The sequence below is a fragment of the Mustela lutreola genome, chromosome 3, assembly GCF_030435805.1.
Source record: "Mustela lutreola isolate mMusLut2 chromosome 3, mMusLut2.pri, whole genome shotgun sequence".
Taxonomy (NCBI): domain Eukaryota; kingdom Metazoa; phylum Chordata; class Mammalia; order Carnivora; family Mustelidae; genus Mustela; species Mustela lutreola.
The window spans coordinates 16634655-16639375 of record NC_081292.1 but is presented as its reverse complement, the minus strand read 5'-3'; the positions used below and the strand labels follow the sequence as shown (position 1 = coordinate 16639375).

Sequence of the window (4721 nt, the reverse complement as noted above, 5' to 3'; positions counted from 1 at the left end):
GAGTAACTTTTTTCAGTTTAACTTAACAATGGGAGAAAACCATTATAACACCTGGTTGCTTCTGAAAATGGTGTCTGTTCCTTTGAGCTTGAGCACAAAGGGGTAATTAGGGTTTTTTTGGTTGTTGTTTTTGTTTGCTGTTTGTTTGTTTTTTAGATTTTATTTATTTGAGAGAACACAAGCTGGGGGACAGGAGCAGCAGAGGGAGAGGAGAAGCAGACCCCTGCTGGGCAGGGAGCCTGATGTGGGACTCGATCCCAGGACCCTGGGATCGTGATCTGAGCCAAAGCCAGACACTTAATGGATGGGGACACCCAGGCATTCCTATCCTTCTGTATTTTAGAACAGCGTATTCTCCTAGCTGAGGGGATGGTCTTATGGGAAGGAAGGGGCGTCTCTGTCTGCCTGCCCCTTGCGCGGGAGTGGGGGGGCGTGCCGCAAGGGCATATCGCGATGTTTTTGTTTGGGGGTTTTCTTGCCTGTCAGTGTTCATGCTTTGCCAAACAAACTTTGTATATTTTGTATATTTCTCGCGAAACCCTGGGCATTTCCTGCCACTCAGAGAAGTAACCCGATGAACCCAGTCCCATAAAGGTGACAGTGGTATTTTACTCTCTCGGAATGCCTGGAAGAGGATACTAAATCAAAGTAATTCATTTCCAAGAGGGGAGAACCTCAGGTGACGGTGCCTGGTGGACAGGAGAAAGGATCTGGACGTTGGGGCTTGCTCTTCCTAGAGCCCCTGCAGTCAAATGACAGGAGGTGGTCTTCGGCTTAGTCCTGAACTGGGGCTCATCTAACCCTGCTCTCTCTGTATGTGATCTGCTCGCACAGTGAGGACCCCTCCTCTGGGTGGTCAGAGGGAAAGGACTGACCTCTCATCTGAGACAAGGCACCTGCAGAGTCTTGAAGGTGCGGCCCGAACACTATAAGGAGTATTGTCTCCGACTCCTGCCCTAGTCAGTGCATAGCCTGGGCTCAGCGTTCAAAAATCAGAAGCTTCCCACAGGTGAGATGAGCTAAGCGAAAACCTGGTACACTTCCTCTACGGCAGCGCTATTAGGAAACCAAAGCAGAGAACATATCACCGCAAGAACTGGTAGTATGGACAATCCATTTCAACAGCACACATTAGTGTGCTAATTTAATTCAAAATTTAGATTGATATACTTCCATTGTATAATAAGACTCAACTCTGTGCAGGCAGAAACCCAGGAGCGCTCTCATGTCCTTCCTCTTCTCCACCCCTGTGTCCAGACCCGTGTGGAGTCCAGGATGCACACCTGAGTATCACTGAATCCGTCTACTTCCCTCCATCATCGTGGTCAGCACCCACCATTGCTCCAGGCTATGCTGCAGGGGCCTCTGTGTGTCTCTGCTGGGTCCCTTCTAGCCAGTCTTTACTGTGGTGTCTCCAAAATTGTGCACACAATATGACCCATTGTGAGCAGGCGGAAAACATTAGAACTTAGATTTTTATTTATTTTTAATAAAAGAAGGAATAAAGCTTTAGGAATAAAGCTTTACTGTTATTCAACAGATGGATTGACCCTGACCTCTTACCCAGTCTTGTGCAAGATAGCCAGTTGCATGTGTCATTTGGTTCAAGAGGTGTCCTGGAGGCTTCGGTTCCAGGCGGGGTTCAGGAAGTATCCCCATGGTTTCTTCTTTGGTTTCTTTCCCCATCCCCCAGCTTTATTGACGTATAGTGGACAACAAAAAATTGTATATATTTAAGATATACATCTTGATGATTTGATATACATATACATTGTGAAATATAATAATCAAGGTAGTTAAAGTATCCATCACCTCGTATAGTTACTTTTTGAGTGTGTGTGTGGTGAGATTACTTAGGATTTACCCTTTTGGCAAATTTCAAGTACACAATACAATATTGTTAACTGCAGTGTAATATATGCACAGTGTTGTACATTAGATTTTTGGAACTTACTCATCTTGTGTAAATGAAAGATTGTACACCTTGATGGACATTTCCCCATAGCCCCAAGGGGCTGGTAATCACCATTTGACTCTGTTTCTATGAGACTGACTATTTTAGATTCCATGTATCAGTGACATCATGCAAAATTTGTCTTTCTGCATCTGGCTTATTTCACGTAGCATGATGTCTTCTGGGTCCATCTGTGTTGTTGCAAATGGCAAGCTTTCCTTCTTTTATAATACAGCTGAATTGTATTATGAGCTATATCTATCTATCTATCTATCTATCTATCTATAACCTTTCCTTTCTCCATTCATTCATTCATCAGTGGACATTTGGGTGGCTTCTGTATCAGGACCATTGTGAATAATAGGACAATGAACATGGGAGTGCGGATCCCTCTTCAATATCCTGTTTTCATTCCCTTTGGATATATACCCCGAAGTGGGACTACCGGATCATATGGATCAGGTTTTCTGAGGAATATCGACACTGGTTTCCATAGTGGCTGTCTCAATTTACATCCCCACAAATGGTGCACAGGGGCTTTCTTTTCACGACATCCTTACAAACCCTTGTTATCTTTGGTCTTCCGGATAACAGCCAACCTAGCAGGTGTGAGGTGGTAACTCATTGTGGTTTTGATTTGCACTTCCCTGATGGTTAGTGAAGTTGAACACCTTGAAACAACATACCTATTGGCCACGTGTATGTCTTCTTGGGAGAAATGCCTGTTCAGGTCCTTTGCCCATTTGCTTTCAATGTGTTGCAGTGTGATACTGTGGCTTGTATCTTTTCTGGGGGAAACCTGCTTCTGGATTACATTAAGTAGTTTTAATTGAATGATCTTTCAAAGACATGGACAAGCAACTTACAAGGATTCTTGTGTCACCTTTGTAGATTGCAGATAAGACTAAAGGCAAGCAACTGGGAACCATAAGCTAACGGACGAGCTGTTAAACCTCCTGGAATTGGTAAGGACAGTGATCATTGAATCATCTCTGACGCTATGCTGGCTGCCCTCCCAGTTCAGAGTGATCCAAAATATCCAACGGACAAACATCTATTACTATTGATAATAAACCTCACCCTAAATGTATATTATGCTTTGAGATATTAACTTAATGTAGTCATCATGGTAATTTCTGAGACTTAAAGAAAACCTTTTCCTGAGGACATTTTCAAACATACACAAAAGAGAAAATATAATCATGAACCTCCACAGGCCTATTGCTCGGCTTCAATGATTGTCAGCCTTCTGTCAAGACAAAACTTTTAAAACCTGTTTTTAGGAGCGCCTGGGTGGCTCAGTGGGTTAAGCCACTGCCTTCGGCTCAGGTCATGATCCCAGGGTCCTGGGATTGAGTCCCGCATTGGGCTCTCTGCTGAGTGGAGAGCCTGCTTTCCTCTCTCTCTCTCTCTCTCTCTGCCTGCCTCTCTGCCTACTTGTGATCTCTCTCTGTCAAATAAATAAATAAAATCTTAAAAAAAAAACCTGTTTTTAGCATGAACTCCCTTTGAAGGATTTCGATATTTGTATGTTTTGTAATGTACATAAGCTCTGTAGTGTATAACAAATATTCGGTGCGTAAATTTACATAAGTCAAAGGCATATACTCAAACACTTTTTGCTCATCAGGATTTTGTAATCAAATGTTTAGAGAGGGCTGCTTCCCGTTGCAATCAGGCCTTTTCTCTGTACAAATCTCATCGCATTGCTCTGTGTGGCACACCCCTTAATGGCTTCCCATTGCTTTTAAGGAAAGCTCAGCAAGGACCCACTTCAGTCTCTTGCCTCCCTCCCCTGCCCTCCTCCTTTGCTCTCTCCCCTCTGGCGCCAGTGCCGGTCGACACAGCAGACTGTGCACGGTGCACGTATCGACCCAAGTGTCCTTCTGTTTAAAGTGGGGAGGGGCAGAGGGAGAGAATCCTAAGCAGGCCCCTTGCTCAGCGAGGAGCTGACAAGCAGGACTCACTCTCATGACCCTGAGATCATGACCTGAGCCAAAATCAAGAGTCAGATGCTTAACTGGCTGCGCCACTAAGGCGCCCCTCCTCTGTGTCCTTTTGCCTGAAGGCTTTCCACATTCTTCTTCCTCTGCTTCCCTTTCCAGCTCCAGCTCCACTTTCTTTGGGTGTCCTTTCCTTCCTTCCAGCCCAGGTTGTGTTTCCCGAATGTGATGCATGCTCCTGGAATTGATTTCTTTTCCTGCACTTGTCTGTGTCTGTAATATGTGACTATAAACTCGTTATATGACCATACAGATTCCGTGTAATGGGAAGACTCCTTTGAGCGGTGGCTAATGTCAGTGTCTCCCTGTAGACTAAAATCTCCAGAAGGCTACCTCCCTAGCATCTATGGCAGTGCCCAGCACATAGTTGGCATTCGACAAGTTGTGGACCGAAGGAAGCCTATCTTACGGTGCAAGATTAAAACAGCGCAGGGGGAGAGGCGAACCCTGGTAGATGAGTCATCACTACATGAGAAGTTCAGCATCGCAAGAGATAAGGAACAACGCAGGACAACAATCGGAGTTCACAGGCAGTGCGTGGGTGAGTGCCAAACAAGCGCAGTGGATGTCAAGTGCGTCAAGTTCAAAGAGAACGGTCTCCAAGGGGGGGGGGGGGGCTGGGCTGGCTTCAGACAGTATGATCTTTTGAAATATAAAAGCCACATGTGAACAAACGCTGACTGACATCCCGGAAGCTGCAATCCTTGCTTTTTGGGATACCGAAAGCGTAATTTAATTTTGATTTACAAGAGTCTCCAGTTCGA

At 45.0% G+C, this 4721-nt stretch overlaps 1 long non-coding RNA gene across 1 annotated transcript; it reads left to right on the top strand.

The window, feature by feature from the left end:
* The first annotated feature begins 822 nt into the window (after positions 1–822).
* On the top strand, positions 823–4493 carry LOC131828008 (uncharacterized). Its single transcript, XR_009352180.1, has 3 exons — positions 823–1009; positions 2846–2919; positions 4269–4493. It is a non-coding gene; the product is annotated as an uncharacterized LOC131828008 (long non-coding RNA).
* The last annotated feature ends 228 nt before the right edge of the window (positions 4494–4721 follow it).